At 46.9% G+C, this 26,159-nt stretch overlaps 1 protein-coding gene across 3 annotated transcripts in view; it reads left to right on the top strand.

Moving 5' to 3' along the window:
• Nucleotides 1-26,159, top strand: part of DLG4 (discs large MAGUK scaffold protein 4) — a 310,322-nt gene that overhangs the window by 88,062 nt on the left and 196,101 nt on the right. Inside the window, exon 1 of one of the 3 annotated variants that reach the window (XM_069767621.1) lies at nucleotides 2,004-2,030. The exons of the other annotated variants lie outside the window; for them this stretch is intronic. The gene's annotated coding sequence lies outside the window, so the exon portion shown is untranslated. Of the gene's footprint in view, nucleotides 1-2,003; nucleotides 2,031-26,159 lie in introns of those variants that run through there. 3 annotated transcript variants of the gene reach the window in all.

Raw genomic sequence — 26,159 nt, 5'->3', positions numbered from 1 at the left:
GACAATGAGTGCTAGCCAGGACCAAGATTATATAGGAGATGGAAGGGGCAAACACAGAACAGCTGAGAGCCTTAGTGCAGGAAAGCTTCCAGGAGCTCTCAACTGAGCAGATGAACCCCTGAACTACTAAAAGAAACCTGCACCGTTTAATGTGAAGGTGAAGTAGGAGAAATCAGATGCTGCGGTCTTCTGGCTCCTCTCTGTCACAGTAAACCCATGACATCTATAAGGGAAAGATCCTGGAGGCACCAGTGAAAGGCTGGACTACTGCTGGACTACTACCAGGTGTTCATGGATTCATGTATCAGTATCAGCTTTGTTCTTTGATATTGGTGTTTGTGGATTGATTTATCAGTATCAGCATGTAGCCGCCTGTAGTGTGCTCGTTCTAAGACCTCTCATACTCGTCCGTCGGGGGCGCTCCAACAATTGGAGATTCCCAGTAGACTTTGGACTCACGTGTCGGTCGATTTTATCACGGATCTACCCGTGTCGGCGGGAAATACTGTAATTCTGGTGGTGGATAGATTCAGTAAAATGTCTCATTTTATTGCATTACCAGCTTTACCAGACGCCAAATTCTTGGCGCAAATGTTTGTCAGGGAAATTGTAAAATGATATGGGATCCCGACCGATATTGTTTCTGATTGGGGGGTACAGTTTGTCTCCCAAGTCTTGGAAGGCGTTTTGCACCCGTGTGGAGATCCATCTGCCATTTTCTTCTGCATTTCACCCGCAGTCTAATGGCCAGATTGCGGGACATACGGGTTTCATCCTCGGTTCAGCTCATTTAATAAGAACCGTTCTTCTGGATTACCTGAAGAGGAACGGTTTTCATCTTCTATTACTACCATATGGCAGATGGTTACTAATAATTTTGAGGAAGATGGGATGTAAATATGAGTGTGGGTGATCGGAGACGTTTGATGGGTCCGGACCTCTGTATTGGTGACTTAGTGTTGCTGTCCTCTAGGAACTTTAAGCTGAAGGTTCTGTCTTGGAAACTGGGTCCCAGGTTTATCGGTCCTTTATAAGATCGTATTCACTGTCAATCCCGTAGCATTTCGCCTTTCCTCACCGCCTACTTTTAGGATCTATAATGTGTTTCATTGATCTGTCCTCAAAAAATACGTTGCATCTTCAGTAACATCACCTCTACCACCATCTCCTGTCATTGTCGATGGAAACTTGGAGTTTCAGATTGCGAAAATAATGGATTCTCATTTAGTTCATCGGTCACTTCAGTATCTGGTACATTGGAGGGGATATGATACTGAGAAGAGGATGTGGGTACAATCATCTGACGTCCATACTGCCACATTGATCCTGTTTTCATGTGGCACACCCCAATAGGCCTGGTCATGAGGTTCCGGAGGTCACTCATAGAAGGGGGGGTAGTGTCACTGGGTTACCGCAGTAGAGCAGCTAGAAGACCTCAGCGTCTGATTGCACCTACCCATGAGCTGAATAGAAGCACTTCATCTTCTTTTTAAATGGTGTTAATTTCTTTTGACAGAACGGGTTAATCGGCCATGTTGGGAGCTCTGGGTGTCTGAGATATCCGCTTGGCACTGTTAGCCACTCCCATCCCCTTTATAATCTGGGTCCTGACCTACACACATCGTCAGAGCAAGCTTATGCTGCATGGCCTGGAGAATAGGTGTTTTGGTGGTTATATGAGAAGGAGTCAGGGTTAGGTTAAAATCCCACCAAGGATAAAATCTGCAAAGAGTTTGTATTTTCTCCCCTAGTTTGCGTGGGTTTCCTCCGGGTTCTCCGGCTTCCTTCCACATTCCAAAGACATACTGATAGGGAATTTAGATTGTGCGCCCCATTGGTGACAGTGATAATGTATGTAAAGCGCTGTTGAATAAGATAGCGCTATATAAGCAAACCATAATAAAAAATAAATACGGAATTTGGAGGAGTTATCTGCGACTGTTGCGTGGGTTTGTAAATGTGTTAATTCCCTTTCCTCTTATTTTGTTTTTTTCCCCAGCCTCACTCCCCGGTGGATTCCTCTGTTATATGTGAGTGAATATTTGTAAAACTGGTACATTCAGTTACCACTTGTTTGTGTTGCCTTGTTTGTTGGGTTAGTTTACTGTGGTGCATAGCAGATCCCCTCTTCCCTGGGTGGGAGAGGAGAACAGAGGGTTGATTCAGGAGATAAGGCAAGGGTGGCGGCCCGGTATCTTCACCTTCAGAAGTATCCCGGGAAATAGGGTGAGCTAGGGCGCCCCCTAGTGTTAGGGACAGGGAAGGAGCCCCTAGTCCCGGGTCACCTGACAGCTGAGTTGTGACAGTGCCTCTCCCTGAGCCAATGTGAACAGGGGGAGTCTATGTAAATATGTGCCATGCTGATGACCTTGCGTGTCCCTAGGGGTGCTGAACGTCATTGTGCAAGTGAGAACGTACAGTGGTATCCATCCGACGTAATAATTTCATCTGGCAAGGTGCGGGTTCGTCACACATTGTCCATAGAAATGATCAATATGCAAATTGCCTCTTCAGAGAAAAACAGGACTTGAACTCTATAGGGCCACGTGTTGAAATAGCGATCTTACAAGTCACAATCAACCCTTTAATGAGTCGTGCAATATGACTTAGGATAAGAGCCAAATCAGTATCTCAATTCGCAGACACAGTGTTTCGGGCTGTTGGCCCTCATCAGTGCGAAGCATGAAAACTGATTTGGCTAGGAGAGAGGCTCTGGACTGAGGTCTAAGGGGTAAGGTTTCTCCTTGTGGAGAGTGGCATACCAGCTCTGGCTTGTCAAGTAAGGAGGCTTATTCGCCGTGCAATGCTCCTCTGGGAAATTTAATATAAAATTGAGTTTTTATGAAGGTCATTATAATAGGAAAGTCATATTTTTGGAAACATGATGAAATTCAAAGGCGAATCCAAACCATTAATTCGCATCGCTGGCCAAATGGATATCGGCTAGATAGAAGACCATATCTGTCATGTCTCCTATCTATGAACAGATAAAATCATAGTAAGTAAGATTAAAGTAATATCTCCAGCCTTAGACCTCCTGAGATGAAGATATTGTAAAAGTTAGCAATCTCATAATTTTTTTAAGACTAAGGCACATCCTATAGTTCTCTGAAGTCCAGCCCTGCTGGGAGTCACCAGAGGGGAGATGTGTGCGTATAACTTGTGTTGGTAAAAAGCCAATGCCAAATACAATATGATCTTCATTCAATGCCAGGAAGTTACATTGCTGTGTATGGTTGATCCACGTTTCACTGGAGTTCTTCCCTCCATAAATCTGAGCTATTTCCATGACCCAGGTTTAGTTATTTTCTTTCTTTATTCCTTTTTATTTTATGTATGGTAATTGTATATATACTGTATTGTTTGTTCCCGTTTTGTATAATCTTGTATATACAGTATTTTTTTTATAACCACTGCCCATCTTTCATAATTAAATATATAAAATGTAATGGCTCTGTTCCTCTTGCTCTGTAAACCGCACCCTTGAAGCCATACGCTGCTTGTAACGGGTCCAATCGGCCTGTATAAACGATTGGTGGTGGCAGATAGAAGTTCTTTTTGTTATTGCAGAACTGGTAGTGACCGTACAGGGGGTATATAGATATATTCCATGTGTTGGAATCTGAGGTGTGTTATACAATTCTCTCAGTTGGAGTTCTTCAACAACCGATCTAGAAGTGGAAGCAGCTGCGTGTTCATTTATCAGGCAATTGTGTAATTGCCCTGACGATTGAAGGCAATGAAGTGCTGTTTCTTGACCGTCTTCTGTGAATAGATTATAGATCTTGGGCCTCTGAGTAGATCCTTTGTCGGCCCTGAGTCTTGCCTCTGAGTAAATGTTGAGTGTCAGGCTTCTATTTGTACAATCTTGATGTTGGGCCTCTGAGTAGATCCTGGGTGTCCAGGTTCCATGAGTAGATTTTGGATGTCAGATCTCCATAAATAAATTCTGGCTATCCAACTTATACAGTGTATGCATGTCCTGATTTGTCACCCTTCTAGGAGTAGATCCTGGGCCTCTGTAAGTAGATGCTGGATACTGGACCTTTATAAGTAGATGCTTGGTGTCAGGCCTTTATGAATACTATCATGATCGAAAGTGTTGGAACCCTTGAAATTGCTCCTGGAAAGGAAGTATTTCTCCAAGAAAATTATTGCAGTGACAAATGTTTTGTTATACACGTGTTTATTTCATTTGCCTGTATTGGAACAACTAAAAAAACCGAGGAAAAGGCACATTTGACATAATTTTAGACACAACCCCCAAAATTGTCCAGACAAGATTGTTGGCACCCTCAGGTTAATTTTTGGTTGCACCCCCTTTGGAATAAATCACTGCAATAAATCACCTCCTATAACCATTACCAAGCTTCTTATACCTCTGGAATTTTGGACGACTCTTCTTTTCCAAACTGCTCCAGGTCTCTCATATTTAAAGGGCGCCTTCTCCAAATAGCAATTTTAAGGTCTCTCCACAGGTGTTCAATGGGATTTAGATCCAGACTCATTGCTAACCACTTAAGAACTCTCCAGCGCTTTGATTCCATCCATTTCTGGGGGCTTCTTGAAGTGTGTTTGGGGTCATTTTTCTGCTGGAAGACCCATGACCTTTGAGGCAAATCCAGCTTTCTGACACTGGGCCCTACATTGCTACCCAAAATCCTTTGGTAATCTTCAAATTTCATAATGCCTTGAACACAGTCAAGACCCCCGGTGTCAGAGGCAGCTAGACAACCCTAACCATCTTTGAACCTCCACCATATTTGACTGTAGGTACTCTGTTCTTTTCTTTGTAGGCCTCATTCTGGTTTCGGTAAACTAAGAATATTGATGTGCTTTACCAAAAAGCTCTATCTTGGTCTCAGCTGTCCACAAGACACTGTCCCAGAAGGATTTTGGCTTACTCATGTACATTTTGTCAAACTGCAGTCTAGCTTTTTATGTATGAGTCAGTAGTGGGGTCCTCCTGGGTCTCCTGCTATAGCGTTTCATTTCATTCAAATGTCGACAGATAGTTTGCGCTGACACTGATGCGCCCAGAGCCTTTAGGAAAGCTTAAATTTCTTTTGAGCTTGATTGGGGCTGCTTATCCACCAGCCGGACTATCCTGCTTTGCATCCTTTCATCATTTTGTCTCTGTTGCCTACATCCAGGGAGATTAGCTACAATGCCATGGGTTGTAAACATGTTGATTATGTTGCCCACCGTGGACAAAGGAACATTAATATCTCTGGAGTTGGACTTGTAACCTTGAGATTGTTAATATTGTTCAACAATTTTGGTTCTCAAGCGTTCAGTTTTCTTCTCTTTCTGTTCTCCATGCGTAGTATGGCACACACATACACGTAATGCAAAGACTGTCATCTTCTCCCCTTTTTATCTGGTTTCCGATGTGATATTCAAATTAATTACACCTGTTTCTTGCCACAGGTGAGTGTGAACTAGCATCACATGCTTGAAGCAAAGTTGTTAACCCACAATTTTAGAAAGGTGTCAACATTTTTTTTGTGTTGTTCCAATACGCACATAGGAAATGTGTGTAAAAACATGTGAAATTGCAATAATTTTGGAACATATTCGAGGGTGCCAGCACTTTCGGTCATTACTGCATATCCTCCATGTCATACCTCTGTGTGGATCCTGAGTGTCAGGGATCTATGAGTAGATCCTGGGTGTCTGGCTTCTATGAGTATATCTTGCTTGTTGGTGTTCTATGAATAAATCCTTGGTGTCTAGCCTATATGAGTAGATCCTGGATGTTGGGCCACTATACCTAGATCTTGGGTGTCTGACATCTGAGTAGATAGATCCTAGGTGTTGGTCTTCTATGAGAAAATCCTGCAAGTGATGCCTCTGAGTTGAATTTGGGTGTCTGTCCATTGAGTTGATCCTCACTATCAGGTCACTATGAATAGATCCTGTGTGTTGGTTTTCTATCGGTAAATCCTGGATGTTGGGCCTATATGAGTAGATTCTGGTTAACAAGCCTCAATGAGTAGATCCAGCCTGTTAGTCGTGTGAGTTGATTCTGAGTGTTGGTCTTCTATGAGTAGATTCTGGGTATCGGGGCTCTGAGTGTATCGTGCGTGTCAAGCTTCTATTAGCAGATCCTGGATGTTGGGCCTATATGAGTAGATTCTGGTTAACAAGCCTCAATGAGTAGATCCAGCCTGTTAGTCGTCTGAGTTGATTCTGAGTGTTGGTCTTCTATGAGTAGATTCTGGGTATCGGGGCTCTGAGTGTATCGTGCGTGTCAAGCTTCTATTAGCAGATCCTGGATGTTGGGCTTCAGTGTGTAGATTCTGTGTGTCGGGCCTCTGAGTAGATTTTGGGTGTCAGACTTCTATAAGTAGATCCTGGTTGTCAGGCCTTTGAGTAGATCATGGGTGTTGGGCCTCTATGAGTAGATCCTGGATGTTAGTATTCTGTCAGTAGGTCCTGTTTGTCAGGCTTTTATGGTTAAACCCTGGATGTCGGGCCTCTTTGAGCATACCCTGGGTGTTGGGCCTCTGACTATATCCTTGGTTTCTGGGCTGTTTGAGAATATTCTGGGTGTTGGGCCTCTGACTATATCCTAGGAGTCGGGCCTCTTAATAATAATAATAATAATAATAATAATAATAACTTTATTTATATAGCACCAACATATTCCGCAGCGCTTTACAAATTATAGAGGGGACTTGTACAGACAATAGACATTACAGCATAACAGAAATACAGTTCAAAACAGATACCAGGAGGAATGAGGGCCCTGCTGCTCGCAAGCTTACAAACTATGGGGAAAAGGGGAGACACGAGAGGTGGATGGTAACAATTGCTTTAGTTATTCGGACCAGCCATAGTGTAAGGATCAGGTGTTCATGTAACGCTGCCTCTTTGAGCGGATCCTGGGAGTCGGACCTCTTTGAGCGGATCCTGGGAGTCGGACCTCTTTGAGCGGATCCTGGGAGTCGGACCTCTTTGAGCGGATCCTGGGAGTCGGACCTCTTTGAGCGGATCCTGGGAGTCGGACCTCTTTGAGCGGATCCTGGGAGTCGGACCTCTTTGAGCGGATCCTGGGAGTCGGACCTCTTTGAGCGGATCCTGGGAGTCGGACCTCTTTGAGCGGATCCTGGGAGTCGGACCTCTTTGAGCGGATCCTGGGAGTCGGACCTCTTTGAGCGGATCCTGGGAGTCGGACCTCGTTGAGCGGATCCTGGGAGTCGGACCTCGTTGAGCGGATCCTGGGAGTCGGACCTCGTTGAGCGGATCCTGGGAGTCGGACCTCGTTGAGCGGATCCTGGGAGTCGGACCTCGTTGAGCGGATCCTGGGAGTCGGACCTCGTTGAGCGGATCCTGGGAGTCGGACCTCGTTGAGCGGATCCTGGGAGTCGGACCTCGTTGAGCGGATCCTGGGAGTCGGACCTCGTTGAGCGGATCCTGGGAGTCGGACCTCGTTGAGCGGATCCTGGGAGTCGGACCTCGTTGAGAGGATCCTGGGAGTCAGGCTTTAATGAATAAATTCTGGTCGGCATGCAGCGTAGGATAGACAGACTTGTGACTACCAACACATTCTGTCCTCACATTGTCTCTTGGTCGATTAGTGACCGTGGACTGCTCATAACGTGCACCCTCGGGTATAAGAGACGGGTTATTACTGCGTTAGACCTCCGGGGACTGTAATGTTTGCACACAGGACTCCAGTTAGGTTGTGTCCCACATAGAAGTGGAGAGCCTTGCTGCTGCCCCTGGTTGTCTCCATGTGTAATGTGGCTGCTAAAGTAGGAAGGTTGGGCTCACTGTCAGCCCGGAATACTGTGTGCGGAGCATTGGCGTTGTACATTATGCGCTCTGCTTGCACCCCCTGCAGGACACAAGTCTTATTACAATGAATAACCCATTCTGAAAGAGTCATACCAGGATACACATGATCATAGTGCTGAGTGTACACCGTGTGACAAATACATCACCAGGGTGACACTAGACTATATCGTACACGGATCACAGGGATTACTGTAGACTGTATGGTACACAGATCACGGATCACGGGGATGACTGTAGACTGTATGGTACATGGATCACGGATCACGGGGATGACTGTATGGTACACGGATCACAGGGATTACTGTAGACTGTATGGTACACGGATCACGGGGATGACTGTAGACTGTATGGTACACGGATCACGGGGATGACTGTAGACTGTATGGTACACAGATCACGGATCACGGGGATGACTGTATGGTACACGGATCACAGGGATTACTGTAGACTGTATGGTACACGGATCACGGGGATGACTGTAGACTGTATGGTACACGGATCACGGGGATAACTGTAGACTGTATGGTACATGGATCACGGGGATGACTGTAGACTGTATGGTACATGGATCACGGGGATAACTGTAGACTGTATGGTACATGGATCACAGGGATGACTGTAGACTGTATGTTACATGGATCACGGGGATGACTGTAGACTGTATGGTACATGGATCACGGGGATGACTGTAGACTGTATGGTACATGGATCACGGGGATGACTGTAGACTGTATGTTACATGGATCACGGGGATAACTGTAGACTGTATGGTACATGGATCACAGGGATGACTGTAGACTGTATGGTACATGGATCACGGGGATGACTGTAGACTGTATGGTACATGGATCACGGGGATGACTGTAGACTGTATGGTACATGGATCACGAGGATGACTGTAGACTGTATAGTACATGGATCGCAGGGATGACTGTAGACTGTATGGTACACGGATCACGGGGATGACTGTAGACTATGGTACATGGATCACGGGGATGACTGTAGACTGTATGGTACATGGATCACGAGGATGACTGTAGACTGTATAGTACATGGATCACAGGGATGACTGTAGACTGTATGGTACACGGATCACGGGGATGACTGTAGACTATGGTACATGAATCACGGGGATGACTGTAGACTGTAAGGTACACGGATCACGGGGATGACTGTAGACTGGTACATGGATCACAGGGATGACTGTAGACTGTATGGTACATGGATCACGGGGATGACTGTAGACTGTAAGGTACACGGATCACAGGGATGACTGTAGACTGTAAGGTACACGGATCACGGGGATGACTGTAGACTGTATGGTACATGGATCACGGGGATGACTGTAGACTGTATGGTACATGGATCACGGGGATGACTGTAGACTGTATGGTACATGGATCACGGGGATGACTGTAGACTGTATGGTACACGGATCAGAGGGATGACTGTATGGTACATGGATCACAGGGATGACTGTAGACTGTATGGTACATGGATCACGGGGATAACTGTAGACTGTATGGTACATGGATCACGGGGATGACTGTAGACTGTATGGTACATGGATCACGTGGATGACTGTAGACTGTATGGTACATGGATCACGGGGATGACTGTAGACTGTATGGTACATGGATCACGAGGATGACTGTAGACTGTATAGTACATGGATCACAGGGATGACTGTAGACTGTATGGTACACGGATCACGGGGATGACTGTAGACTATGGTACATGGATCACGGGGATGACTGTAGACTGTATGGTACATGGATGACTGTAGACTGTATGGTACACGGATCACAGGGATGACTGTAGACTGTAAGGTACACGGATCACGGGGATGACTGTAGACTGGTACATGGATCACAGGGATGACTGTAGACTGTATGGTACATGGATCACGGGGATGACTGTAGACTGTAAGGTACACGGATCACAGGGATGACTGTAGACTGTAAGGTACACGGATCACGGGGATGACTGTAGACTGTATGGTACATGGATCACGGGGATGACTGTAGACTGTATGGTACATGGATGACTGTAGACTGTATGGTACACGGATCACGGGGATGACTGTAGACTGTATGGTACATGGATCACAGGGCTGACTGTAGACTGTAAGGTACACGGATCACGGGGATGACTGAAGACTGTATGGTACATGGATCACAGGGATAACTGTAGACTGTATGGTACACGGATCACGGGGATGACTGTAGACTGTATGGTACACAGATCACGGGGATGACTGTAGACTGTAAGGTACACGGATCACGGGGATAACTGTAGACTGTATGGTACACGGATCACGGGAATGACTGTATGGTACACGGATCACAGGGATGACTGTATGGTACACGGATCACATGGATGACTGTAGACTATGGTACATGGATCACGGGGATGACTGTAGACTGTATGGTACATGGGTCACAGGATGACTGTAGACTGTATGGTACATGGATCATGGGGATGACTGTAGACTGTAAGGTACACGGATCACAGTGATGACTGTATGGTACATGGATCACAGGGATGACTGTAGACTGTAAGGTACACGGATCACGGGGATAACTGTAGACTGTATGGTACACGGATCACGGGGATGACTGTAGACTGTATGGTACACGGATCACGGGGATAACTGTAGACTGTATGGTACACGGATCACGGGGATGACTGTAGACTGTATGGTACACGGATCACGGGGATGACTGTAGACTGTATGGTACACGGATCACGGGGATGACTGTATGGTACACGGATCACAGGGATGACTGTATGGTACACGGATCACATGGATGACTGTAGACTATGGTACATGGATCACGGGGATGACTGTAGACTGTATGGTACATGGGTCACAGGATGACTGTAGACTGTATGGTACATGGATCATGGGGATGACTGTAGACTGTAAGGTACACGGATCACAGGGATGACTGTAGACTGTATGGTACATGGATCACGGGGATTACTGTAGACTGTAAGGTACACGGATCACAGGGATGACTGTATGATACACGGATCACAGGGATGACTGTATGGTACACGGATCACAGGGATGACTGTAGACTGTATGGTACATGGATCACGGGGATGACTGTAGACTGTATGGTACATGGATCACGGGGATGACTGTAGACTGTAAGGTACACGGATCACAGGGATGACTGTAGACTGGTACATGGATCACAGGATGACTGTAGATTGTATGGTACATGGATCACGGGGATGACTAGACTGTATGGCACATGGATCACGGGGATGACTAGACTGTATGGTACATGGATCACGGGGATGACTAGACTGTATGGCACATGGATCACGGGGATGACTGTAGACTGTATGGTACATGGATCACAGGATGACTGTAGACTCTATGGTACATGGATCATGGGGATGACTGTAGACTGTAAGGTACACGGATCACAGGGATGACTGTAGACTGTATGGTACATGGATCACGGGGATGACTGTAGACTGTATGATACATTGATCACCGGGATGACTGTAGACTGTATGATACATTGATCACCGGGATGACTGTAGACTGTACGGTATGTTGATGTTGATCATGGTGATGATTGTAGACTATACGGTACATGGATCACGGGGATGACTGTAGATTGTATGGTACATAGATCATGGGGATGACTGGAAACTGTATGGTACACAGATCACTGGGATAACTGTAGACCGTATGGTGCGTGGATCACGGGGATGACTGTAGATCGTATGGTGCGTGGATCACGGGGATGACTGTAGATCGTATGGTGCGTGGATCACGGGGATGACTGTAGATTGTATGGTACATAGATCACGGGGATGACTGGAAATTGTATGGTACACAGATCACTGGGATAATTGTAGATCGTATGGTGCGTGGATCACGGGGATGACTGTAGATCGTATGGTGCGTGGATCACGGGGATGACTGTAGATCGTATGTGGCGTGGTTCACGGGGATGACTGTAGACTGAATGGTACATGGATCACTGGGATGACTGTAGACCGTATGGTGCGTGGATCATGGGGATGACTGTAGATCGTATGGTGCGTGGATCATGGGGATGACTGTAGATCGTATGGTACATAGATCACGGGGATGACTGGAAACTGTATGGTACACAGATCACTAGGATGACTGTAGACCGTATGGTGCGTGGATCACGGGGAGGACTGTAGATCGTATGGTGCGTGGATCACGGGGATGACTGTAGATAGTATGGTGCGTGGATCACGGGGATGACTGTAGATCGTATGGTGCGTGGATCATGGGGATGACTGTAGATCGTATGGTGCGTGGATCACTGGAATGACTGTAGACCGTATGGTGCGTGGATCATGGGGATGACTGTAGATCGTATGGTGCGTTGATCACGGGGATGACTGTAGATCGTATGGTGCGTGGATCACGGGGATGACTGTAGATCGTATGGTGCGTGGATCACGGGGATGACTGTAGATCGTATGGTGCGTGGATCACGGGGATGACTGTAGATCGTATGGCGCGTGGATCACTGGGATGACTGTAGACCGTATGGTGCGTGGATCATGGGGATGACTGTAGACTATGGTACATGGATCACGGGGATGACTGTAGACTGTATGGTACACGCATCACGGGGATGACTAGACTGTATGGTACACGCATCACGGGGATAACTGTATGGTACACGGATCACAGGGATGACTGTATGGTACACTGATCACATGGATGACTGTAGACTATGGTACATGGATCACGGGGATGACTGTAGACTGTATGGTACATGGGTCACAGGATGACTGTAGACTGTATGGTACATGGATCATGGGGATGACTGTAGACTGTAAGGTACACGGATCACAGTGATGACTGTATGGTACATGGATCACAGGGATGACTGTAGACTGTAAGGTACACGGATCACGGGGATAACTGTAGACTGTATGGTACACGGATCACGGGGATGACTGTAGACTGTATGGTACACGGATCACGGGGATAACTGTAGACTGTATGGTACACGGATCACGGGGATGACTGTAGACTGTATGGTACACGGATCACGGGGATGACTGTAGACTGTATGGTACACGGATCACGGGGATGACTGTATGGTACACGGATCACAGGGATGACTGTATGGTACACGGATCACATGGATGACTGTAGACTATGGTACATGGATCACGGGGATGACTGTAGACTGTATGGTACATGGGTCACAGGATGACTGTAGACTGTATGGTACATGGATCATGGGGATGACTGTAGACTGTAAGGTACACGGATCACAGGGATGACTGTAGACTGTATGGTACATGGATCACGGGGATTACTGTAGACTGTAAGGTACACGGATCACAGGGATGACTGTATGGTACACGGATCACAGGGATGACTGTATGGTACACGGATCACAGGGATGACTGTAGACTGTATGGTACATGGATCACGGGGATGACTGTAGACTGTATGGTACATGGATCACGGGGATGACTGTAGACTGTAAGGTACACGGATCACAGGGATGACTGTAGACTGGTACATGGATCACAGGATGACTGTAGATTGTATGGTACATGGATCACGGGGATGACTAGACTGTATGGCACATGGATCACGGGGATGACTAGACTGTATGGTACATGGATCACGGGGATGACTAGACTGTATGGCACATGGATCACGGGGATGACTGTAGACTGTATGGTACATGGATCACAGGATGACTGTAGACTCTATGGTACATGGATCATGGGGATGACTGTAGACTGTAAGGTACACGGATCACAGGGATGACTGTAGACTGTATGGTACATGGATCACGGGGATGACTGTAGACTGTATGATACATTGATCACCGGGATGACTGTAGACTGTATGATACATTGATCACCGGGATGACTGTAGACTGTACGGTATGTTGATGTTGATCATGGTGATGATTGTAGACTATACGGTACATGGATCACGGGGATGACTGTAGATTGTATGGTACATAGATCATGGGGATGACTGGAAACTGTATGGTACACAGATCACTGGGATAACTGTAGACCGTATGGTGCGTGGATCACGGGGATGACTGTAGATCGTATGGTGCGTGGATCACGGGGATGACTGTAGATCGTATGGTGCGTGGATCACGGGGATGACTGTAGATTGTATGGTACATAGATCACGGGGATGACTGGAAATTGTATGGTACACAGATCACTGGGATAATTGTAGATCGTATGGTGCGTGGATCACGGGGATGACTGTAGATCGTATGGTGCGTGGATCACGGGGATGACTGTAGATCGTATGTGGCGTGGTTCACGGGGATGACTGTAGACTGAATGGTACATGGATCACTGGGATGACTGTAGACCGTATGGTGCGTGGATCATGGGGATGACTGTAGATCGTATGGTGCGTGGATCATGGGGATGACTGTAGATCGTATGGTACATAGATCACGGGGATGACTGGAAACTGTATGGTACACAGATCACTAGGATGACTGTAGACCGTATGGTGCGTGGATCACGGGGAGGACTGTAGATCGTATGGTGCGTGGATCACGGGGATGACTGTAGATAGTATGGTGCGTGGATCACGGGGATGACTGTAGATCGTATGGTGCGTGGATCATGGGGATGACTGTAGATCGTATGGTGCGTGGATCACTGGAATGACTGTAGACCGTATGGTGCGTGGATCATGGGGATGACTGTAGATCGTATGGTGCGTGGATCACGGGGATGACTGTAGATCGTATGGTGCGTGGATCACGGGGATGACTGTAGATCGTATGGTGCGTGGATCACGGGGATGACTGTAGATCGTATGGTGCGTGGATCACGGGGATGACTGTAGATCGTATGGCGCGTGGATCACTGGGATGACTGTAGACCGTATGGTGCGTGGATCATGGGGATGACTGTAGAATGTATGGTACATGGATCACGGTGATGACTGTAAACTGTACGGTATGTGGATCATGGTGATGATTGTAGACTGTATGGTACATAGATCACGGGGATGACTGGAAACTGTATGGTAGACAGATCACTGGGATGACTGTAGATCGTATAGTGCGTGGATCATGGAGATTACTGTAGATCGTATGGTGCATGGATCATGGAGATTACTGTAGATCGTATGGTGCACGGATCACGGGGATGACTGTAGACTGTATGGTACACAGATCACAGTGATGACTAGACTGTGTGATACACTGATCACGTTGACTGTATGGTACACGGTTCACGGGGATGACTGTAGACTGTATGGTACACGGATCACGGGAATGACTGTATGGTACACGGATCACAGGGATGACTGTATGGTACACGGATCACATGGATGACTGTAGACTATGGTACATGGATCACGGGGATGACTGTAGACTGTATGGTACACGCATCACGGGGATGACTAGACTGTATAGTACACGCATCACGGGGATAACTGTATGGTACACGGATCACAGGGATGACTGTATGGTACACTGATCACATGGATGACTGTAGACTATGGTACATGGATCACGGGGATGACTGTAGACTGTATGGTACATGGGTCACAGGATGACTGTAGACTGTATGGTATATGGATCATGGGGATGACTGTAGACTGTAAGGTACACGGATCACAGTGATGACTGTATGGTACATGGATCACAGGGATGACTGTAGACTGTAAGGTACACGGATCACGGGGATAACTGTAGACTGTATGGTACACGGATCACGGGGATGACTGTAGACTGTATGGTACACGGATCACGGGGATAACTGTAGACTGTATGGTACACGGATCACGGGGATGACTGTAGACTGTATGGTACACGGATCACGGGGATGACTGTAGACTGTATGGTACACGGATCACGGGGATGACTGTATGGTACACGGATCACAGGGATGACTGTATGGTACACGGATCACATGGATGACTGTAGACTATGGTACATGGATCACGGGGATGACTGTAGACTGTATGGTACACGGATCACGGGGATGACTGTATGGTACACGGATCACAGGGATGACTGTATGGTACACTGATCACATGGATGACTGTAGACTATGGTACATGGATCACGGGGATGACTGTAGACTGTATGGTACATGGGTCACAGGATGACTGTAGACTGTATGGTACATGGATCATGGGGATGACTGTAGACTGTAAGGTACACGGATCACAGGGATGACTGTAGACTGTATGGTACATGGATCACGGGGATGACTGTAGACTGTAAGGTACACGGATCACAGGGATGACTGTATGGTACACGGATCACAGGGATGACTGTATGGTACACGGATCACAGGGATGACTGTAGACTGTATGGTACATGGATCACGGGGATGACTGTAGACTGTATGGTACATGGATCACGGGGATGACTGTAGACTGTAAGGTACACGGATCACAGGGATGACTGTAGACTGGTACATGGATCACAGGATGACTGTAGACTGTATGGTACATGGATCACGGGGATGACTAGACTGTATGGCACATGGATCACGGGGATGACTAGACTGTATGGTACATGGATCACGGGGATGACTAGACTGTATGGCACATGGATCACGGGGATGACTGTAGACTGTATGGTACATGGATCACAGGATGACTGTAGACTCTATGGTACATGGATCATGGGGATGACTGTAGACTGTAAGGTGCACGGATCACAGGGATGACTGTAGACTGTATGGTACATGGATCACGGGGATGACTGTAGACTGTATGATACATTGATCACCGGGATGACTGTAGACTGTATGATACATTGATCACCGGGATGACTTTAGACTGTACGGTATGTTGATGTTGATCATGGTGATGATTGTAGACTATACGGTACATGGATCACGGGGATGACTGTAGATTGTATGGTACATAGATCATGGGGATGACTGGAAACTGTATGGTACACAGATCACTGGGATAACTGTAGACCGTATGGTGCGTGGATCACGGGGATAACTGTAGACCGTATGGTGCGTGGATCACGGGGATGACTGTAGATCGTATGGTGCGTGGATCACGGGGATGACTGTAGATCGTATGGTGCGTGGATCACGGGGATGACTGTAGATTGTATGGTACATAGATCACGGGGATGACTGGAAATTGTATGGTACATAGATCACGGGGATGACTGGAAATTGTATGGTACACAGATCACTGGGATAATTGTAGATCGTATGGTGCGTGGATCACGGGGATGACTGTAGATCGTATGGTGCGTGGATCACGGGGATGACTGTAGATCGTATGTGGCGTGGTTCACGGGGATGACTGTAGACTGAATGGTACATGGATCACTGGGATGACTGTAGACCGTATGGTGCGTGGATCATGGGGATGACTGTAGATCGTATGGTGCGTGGATCATGGGGATGACTGTAGATCGTATGGTACATAGATCACGGGGATGACTGGAAACTGTATGGTACACAGATCACTAGGATGACTGTAGACCGTATGGTGCGTGGATCACGGGGAGGACTGTAGATCGTATGGTGCGTGGATCACGGGGATGACTGTAGATCGTATGGTGCGTGGATCACTGGGATGACTGTAGACCGTATGGTGCGTGGATCATGGGGATGACTGTAGAATGTATGGTACATGGATCACGGGGATGACTGTAAACTGTACGGTATGTGGATCATGGTGATGATTGTAGACTGTATGGTACATAGATCACGGGGATGACTGGAAACTGTATGGTAGACAGATCACTGGGATGACTGTAGATCGTATAGTGCGTGGATCATGGAGATTACTGTAGATCGTATGGTGCATGGATCATGGAGATTACTGTAGATCGTATGGTGCACGGATCACGGGGATGACTGTAGACTGTATGGTACACAGATCACAGTGATGACTAGACTGTGTGATACACTGATCACGTTGACTGTATGGTACACGGTTCACGGGGATGACTGTAGACTGTATGGTACACGGATCACGGGAATGACTGTATGGTACACGGATCACAGGGATGACTGTATGGTACACGGATCACATGGATGACTGTAGACTATGGTACATGGATCACGGGGATGACTGTAGACTGTATGGTACACGCATCACGGGGATGACTAGACTGTATAGTACACGCATCACGGGGATAACTGTATGGTACACGGATCACAGGGATGACTGTATGGTACACTGATCACATGGATGACTGTAGACTATGGTACATGGATCACGGGGATGACTGGAAACTGTATGGTACACAGATCACTAGGATGACTGTAGACCGTATGGTGCGTGGATCACGGGGAGGACTGTAGATCGTATGGTGCGTGGATCACGGGGATGACTGTAGATCGTATGGTGCGTGGATCACGGGGATGACTGTAGATCGTATGGTGCGTGGATCATGGGGATGACTGTAGATCGTATGGTGCGTGGATCACTGGAATGACTGTAGACCGTATGGTGCGTGGATCATGGGGATGACTGTAGATCGTATGGTGCGTGGATCACGGGGATGACTGTAGATCGTATGGTGCGTGGATCACGGGGATGACTGTAGATCGTATGGTGCGTGGATCACGGGGATGACTGTAGATCGTATGGTGCGTGGATCACGGGGATGACTGTAGATCGTATGGCGCGTGGATCACTGGGATGACTGTAGACCGTATGGTGCGTGGATCATGGGGATGACTGTAAAATGTATGGTACATGGATCACGGGGATGACTGTAAACTGTACGGTATGTGGATCATGGTGATGATTGTAGACTGTATGGTACATAGATCACGGGGATGACTGGAAACTGTATGGTAGACAGATCACTGGGATGACTGTAGATCGTATAGTGCGTGGATCATGGAGATTACTGTAGATCGTATGGTGCATGGATCATGGAGATTACTGTAGATCGTATGGTGCACGGATCACGGGGATGACTGTAGACTGTATGGTACACAGATCACAGTGATGACTAGACTGTGTGATACACTGATCACGTTGACTGTATGGTACACGGTTCACGGGGATGACTGTAGACTGTATGGTTCACGGATCATGGTGACTGTAGACAGTGTGGTACACAGATCACGGTGGTGATGGTAGACTATGGAACACGGATCAGGGGGATGACTGTAGACTGTGTGGTACACGGATCACAGTGACTATAGTACACAGATCACGGTGTAGATTGTACGGTACACGGATCAAGGGGATGACTAGACTGTGGTACGTGGATCACGGGGATGACTGTGAACTGTATGGTACACGACAATGACTGTAGATGGTGTAGTGCACGGATCACAGTGACTGTAGACTGTATGTAACGCGGATCATGGTGACTGTATGGCACATGGATCACAGTGGTGCCTGTATGGTACATGGCTTACTGTATACTGTATGTACACAAATCACGGATGATTATAGACAGTGTGGTATATGGATCACGGGGATGACTGTGAACTGTATGGTACACGACAATGACTGTAGATGGTGTAGTGCACGGATCACAGTGACTGTATGTAACGCGGATCACGGTGACTGTATGGCACATGGATCACAGTGGTGACTGTATGGTACATGGCTGACTGTATACTGTATGTACACAAATCACGGATGATTATAGACTGTGGTATATGGATCACGGGGATGACTGTAGACTGTATGGTACACGGTTCACAGTGACTGTATGGTACATGGATCACAGGGATGACTGCAGACAGTGTGGCACATGGACCAGGGTGACTGGTACACAGATCACTGTGACTGTATGGTACACGGATCACGATGGTAACTATATGATGTGCGGATCACAATCGTAACTGTATGGTGCGTGGATCATGATGGTGACTGTTTGATGCACAGATCATAATAATATTAATAATAATTTTATTTCTACAGCGCCGACATATTCCTCAGCACTGTACATTTTAGAGGGGACTTGTACAGACAATAGACATTACAGCATAACCATAAACACATAGATCAAAACAGATACCAGGAGGAGTGAGGGCCTTCTGCTCGCAAGCTACAGACTATGAGGAAAAGGGGAGACACGAGAGGTGGATGGTAACAATTGCTTTAGTTATTCTGACCAGCCATAGTGTAAGGCTCGGGGGTTCATGTAAAGCTGCATGAACCAGTTATCAGCCTAAATATGTAACCGTACAGACACAGAGGGCTATTAACCGCTTCCCGACCTTTGACGCACCGTATGCGTCATGAAAACCTGTGCCAATCCAACCTGTGACGCAGCATATGCGTCATGGCTGGATTGTGCTCCTGCCGGCCGGGTGAAAGGGTTAACTGTAATTTCACCCGATCTGCAGGGACAGGGGGAGTGGTACTTTAGCCCAGGGGGGGTGGCTTCACCCCCCCCCCCCCCCCCGTGGCTACGATCGCTCTGATTGGCTGTTGAAAGTGACGTTTCACTTTCAATCAGAGCGATAGTAATATTTCACCGATGAAAATTGGTGAAATATTACAATCCAGCCATGGCCGATGCTGCAATAGCGTCAGCCATGGCTGGAGATCGTGATCTGACCCCCCCACCGCCACCGATCGCCTCCCCTCCGGTCCTCCGTCCTGTCAAATGCTCTCCTCCGCTCCCCTCCGTCCTCCTGTCCGCCCCCCTGCCGTCTGCTCCCCCCCACTGTCCGATCACCCCCCCTCATACTTACTAACCTGTGTCCCTCCCAGTGTCAGTCCGTCTGTTCGATGGGCGCCGCCATCTTCCAAAATGGCGGGCGCATGCGCAGTGCGCCCGCCGAATCTGCCGGCCGGCAGATTCGTTACAGGTACATTTTGATCGCTGCGATAGGTTCTATCACAGCGATCAAAATAAAAAAATAATAAATAACCCCCCCCCCCCCCCCCTTTATCACCCCCATAGGTAGGGACAAAAATAAAATAAAGAAAATTTTTTTTCTCTTTGCCCCACTAGGGTTAGGGCTAGGGTTAGGGTTAGTTCATACTGCGTCTAAGCAGTCTGTTAGATGGACTACGTTACACCACGGCATAAACGCGGTGTAACGTAGTCCGTTACGGCCGCCATTGACAGCAATGTCGGACGCATCACTAGCGCACGCCCACAATGGGTGTACGCTAGGGATGTGCCGTCTTTGAGTGACGGACCCAGAGACGCGGGCTGCAGCATTTCCGGGTCCGTCATTGCTAGCGCAGATAGAACTAGCAGATGCTCTATCTGCGCTAGCGCGATGCAAACGTCGGCACTTGCGCTAGCAGCAGCCCGTTAGCGTATGTGCTGAACGGGCTGCTGCTAGCGCAATGTGAACCTGGCCTTAGGGTTAGGGTTACGACTAGAATTAGGGTTAGAACTAGGGATAGGGTTAGAATTAGGCTATGTGCACACGGTGCGGATTTGGCTGCGGATCCGCAGCGGATTGGCCGCTGCGGATTCGTAGCAGTTTTCCATCAGGTTTACAGTACCATGTAAACCTATGGAAAACCAAATCCGCTGTGCCCATACTGCGGAAAATACCACGCGGGAACGCTGTGTTGTATTTTCCGCACCATGTCAATTCTTTGTGCGGATTCCGCAGCGTTTTACACCTGTTCCTCAATAGGAATCCACAGGTGAAATCCGCACAAAAAACACTGGAAATCCGCGGTAAATCCGCAGGTAAAACGCAGTGCCTTTTACCTACGGATTTTTCAAAAATGGTGCGGAAAAATCTCACACGAATCCGCAACGTTGGCACATAGCCTTAGGGCTAGGGTTGGAAATAGGGTTAAAATTAGGCTGTGGTTAGGGTTATGGTTAGGGGTGTGTTGGGGTTAGGGTTAGGATTAGGGTTAGGGTTGGGATTAATGTTAGGGGTGTGTTGGGGTTAGGGTTGTGATTAGGGTTATGGCTACAGTTGGGATTAGGGTTAGGGGTGTGTTGGGGTTAGTGTTGGAGTTAGAATTGAGGGGTTTCCACTGTTTAGGTATATCAGGGGTCTCCAAACGCAACATGGCGCCACCATTGATTCCAGTCAGTCTTGCATTCAAAAAGTCAAATGGTGCTCCCTCACTTCTGAGCCCCGACGTGCGCCCAAACAGTGGTTTACCCCCACATATGGGGTACCAGCACACTCAGGACAAACTGGGCAACAATTATTGGGGTCCAATTTCTCCTGTCACCCTTGTGAAAATAAAAAATTGCTTGCTAAAACATAATTTTTGAGGAATGCTCACCACATATATAGATAAGTTCCTTGGGGGGTCTAGTTGCCAAAGAGGGGTCACTTGTGGGGGGTTTCTACTGTTTAGGCACATCAGGGGCTCTGCAAACGCAACGTGACGCCCGCAGACCATTCCATCAAAGTCTGCATTTCAAAAGTCACTACTTCCCTTCCGAGCCCCGACGTGTGCCCAAACAGTGGTCCCCCCCCCACATATGGGGTATCAGCGTACTCAGAACAAACTGGACAACAACTTTTCGGGTCCAATTTATCCTGTTACTCTTGTGAAAATTACAAAATGTGGGCTAAAAAATAATTTTTGAGGAAAGAAAAATGATTTTTTATTTTCACGGCTCTGCGTTATAAACTTCTGTGAAGCAGTTGGGGATTTAAAGTGGTCACCACACATCTATATTATTTCCTTGGGAGGTCTAGTTTCCAAAATGGGGTCACTTGTGGGGGAGCTCCAATGTTTAGGCACACGGGCTCTCCAAACGCAACATGGTGGCCGCTAACGATTGGAGCAAATTTTTCATTCAAAAGTCAAATGGCGCTCATTCCCTTCCGAGCCTTGCCGTGTGCCCAAACAGTGGTTTACCCCCACATGTGAGGCATCAGTGAACTCAGGAGACATTGCCCAATACATTTTAGGATCCATTTTATCCTGTTGCCCATGTGAAAATGAAAAAATTGAGGCTAAAAGAAATTTTTTGTGAAAAAAAAGTACTTTTTTATTTTTACGGATCAATTTGTGAAGCACCTGGGGGTTCAACGTGCTCACTATGCATTTAGATAAGCTCCTTGGGGGGTCTAGTTTCCAAAATGGGGATACTTGTGGGGGAGCTCCAATGTTTAGGCACACAGCGGCTCTCCAAACGCGACATGGTGTCCGCTAAAGATTGGAGACAATTTTTCATTGAAAAAGTCAAATGGCGCTCCTTCCCTTCCGAGCCCTGTCATGCGCCCAAACAGTGGTTACCCCCCACATATGGGGTATCGGTGTACTCAGGACAAATTGTACAATAACTTTTGGCGTCCAGTTTCTCTTTTTACCCTTGGGAAAATAAAAAAATTGTTGCTAAAACATCATTTTTGTGACTAAAAAGTTAAATGTTCATTTTTTCCTTCCATGTTGCTTCTGCTGCTGTGAAGCACCTGAAGGGTTAATAAACTTCTTGAATGTGGTTTTGAGTACCTTGAGGGGTGCAGTTTTTAGAATGGTGTTACTTTTGGGTATTTTCAGCCATATAGACCCCTCAAACTGACTTCAAATGTGAGGTGGTCCCTAAAAAAAATGCTTTTGTAAATTTTGCTGTAAAAATGAGAAATCGCTGGTCAAATTTTAACCCTTATAACTTCCTAGCAAAAAAAGAAATTTGGTTCCAAACTTGTGCTGATGTAAAGTAAACATGTGGGAAATGTTATTTATTAACTATTTTGTGTCACATAACTCTCTGGTTTAACAGAATAAAAATTCAAAATTTGAAAATTGCAAAATTTTCAAAATTTTAGCCAAATTTCCATTTTTTTTACAAATAAATGCAAAAATTATCGACCTAAATTTACCACTAACATGAAGCCCAATATGTCACGAAAAAACAGTCTCAGAACCGCTAGGATTTGTTGAAGCGTTCCTGAGTTATTACCTCATAAAGGGACATTGGTCAGAATTACAAAAAACGGCCAGGTCTTTAAGGTCAAAATAGGCTGGGTCATGAAGGGGTTAACTGCATGAAGCGCCTGAGAACATGATACGAGGAACCTGGTTGTGATAAAAAAATTTTGAATGAGCAACACAGGGATAGTTAGGTTAATGCTTTGAGATGGCAGGCCAGTCTGAACAAATGCTTTTTTAGGGCACGCTTAAAACTGGGGGGATTGGGGATTAATCGTATTAACCTAGGTAGTGCATTCCAAAGAATCGGCGCAGCACGTGTAAAGTCTTGGAGATGGGAGTGGGAGGTTCTGATTATTGAGGATGCTAACCTGAGGTCATTAGCGGAGCGGAGGGCACGGGTAGGGTGGTAGGCTGAGACCAGGGAGGAGATGTAGGGTGGTGCTGAGCCATGGAGAGCTTTGTGGATGAGGGTAGTAGTTTTGTACTGGATTTTGGAGTGGATGGGTAACCAGTGTAATGACTGGCACAAGGTAGAGGCATCGGTGTAACGGTTGGTGAGGAATATGATCCTGGCAGCAGCATTCAGGACAGATTGGAGCGGGGAGAGTTTGGTAAGAGGGAGGCCGATTAGTAGAGAGTTACAATAGTCCAGACGAGAATGAATAAGTGAAACAGTCAGAGTTTTTGCAGAGTCGAAAGTAAGAAAAGGGCGAATTCTAGAAATGTTTTTGAGATGCAGATAAGAAGAGCGAGCCAGTGATCGAATGTGGGGGGTGAATGAAAGCTCGGAATCAAGGATGACCCCAAGGCAGCGGGCATGTTGCTTTGTAGTAATGGTGGAACAACACACGGAGATGGCAATGTCAGGCAAAGGTAGGTTAGTAGAGGGAGGAAACACGAGGAGTTCAGTTTTTGACAGGTTTAGTTTCAGATAGAGGGAGGACATGATGTTAGAGACAGCGGTAAGACAATCACTGGTGTTTTCTAAAAAGGTCGGCGTGACAACAGGAGAAGAAGTGTATAATTGGGTGTCGTCAGCATAGAGATGGTACTGGAAACCAAATCTACTGATTGTTTGTCCAATAGGGGCGGTATACAAAGAGAAAAGGAGGGGGCCTAGGACTGATCCTTGAGGAACCCCAACAGTAAGGGGAAGGTGAGAGGAGGAGGAACCAGCAAAACATAGAGTGAAGGATCGGTCAGAGAGATAGGAGGAGAACCTGGAGAGAACGGTGTCCTTGAGGCCGATGCAGCGGAGCATAGTGAGGAGGAGCTGATGATCCACAGTATCGAATGCTGCAGAGAGATCCAGGAGAATTAGCATGGAGTAGTGACCATTAGATTTAGCTGTTAGTAGATCATTAGAGACTTTAGTGAGGGCAGTTTCGGTAGAGTGTAAAGAGCGGAAACCAGATTGAAGAGGGTCGACAAGAGTTATCTGAGAGATAGCGGGTAAGACGGGAGTGGACCAGGCGTTCGAGGAGTTTAGAGATAAAGGGAAGATTAGAGACAGGTCTATAGCTAGCGGCGCAGTTTTTTCGAGGGATGTGTGATGGTATGCTTAAATGAGGAGGGAAAGATACCAGACGAGAGAGAGAGGTTGAATATATTTGTTAGGTGAACGGTGACAGCAGGGGAAAGGGACTGTAGGAGATGTGACGGAATTGGGTCACTGGTGCAAGTGGTCAGGCGAGAAGATGCAAGAGACTGATCATGATGGTGACTGTATGGTGCGCGGATCATGATGGTGACTGCATGGTGCGCGGATTTAAAAAATTAAAAAAAACTGACCGTCACATCCAAACATAGACTAAGTGTGAACAGGTGCTGAACCTAGAGTCACCAACTCGTATATAGTTAAGTAAATAAGGCAGCACACTGCAGCGCTAAAACATGCAAACATGAAACATGAAAATTGAACTGCATTACTGCACTAGAAATATGAAAAAATGAGAGCGTTTAGCGCATAAAAATGGCCAATTCATGTGTACCTGGTAGCCACATTAGGGCATCTCTCTTATACCAGGTCCTACACTTTCCTTTCCTCGCTGAGAATAAACGTCTCCATCTGAATGGGTACATGTGAAACATCTTCTGAGACTAAATTTCTCTCTCTCTGTGGAGGGGTAATGGACCTGCTGTGATTAAAACACCTGTGGCTAAAGGTACTGTCACACTAGACGATATCGCTAACGATCCGTGACGTTGCAGCGTCCTCGCTAGCGATATCGTCCAGTGTGACAGGCAGCAGCGATCAGGCCCCTGCTGTGCTGTCGCTGGTCGGGGAAGAAAGTCCAGAACTTTATTTCGTCGCTGGACTCCCCGTAGACATCGCTGAATCGGCGTGTGTGACACCGATTCAGCGATGTCTTCACTGGTAACCAGGGTAAACATCGGGTAACTAAGCGCAGGGCCGCGCTTAGTAACCCGATGTTTACCCTGGTTACCAGCGTAAAAAAACAAACAGTACATACTTACATTCAGCTGTCTGTCCCTTGCCGTCTGGTTCCTGCACTGCTGGCCGTAAAGTGAAAGCAGAGCACAGCCACAGCGG

The sequence above is a fragment of the Ranitomeya imitator genome, chromosome 4 (genome assembly GCF_032444005.1).
Source record: "Ranitomeya imitator isolate aRanImi1 chromosome 4, aRanImi1.pri, whole genome shotgun sequence".
Taxonomy (NCBI): Eukaryota; Metazoa; Chordata; class Amphibia; order Anura; family Dendrobatidae; genus Ranitomeya; species Ranitomeya imitator.
Note: the sequence above shows the minus strand (reverse complement) of the source record. Positions and strands in the feature narration are given on the sequence as shown.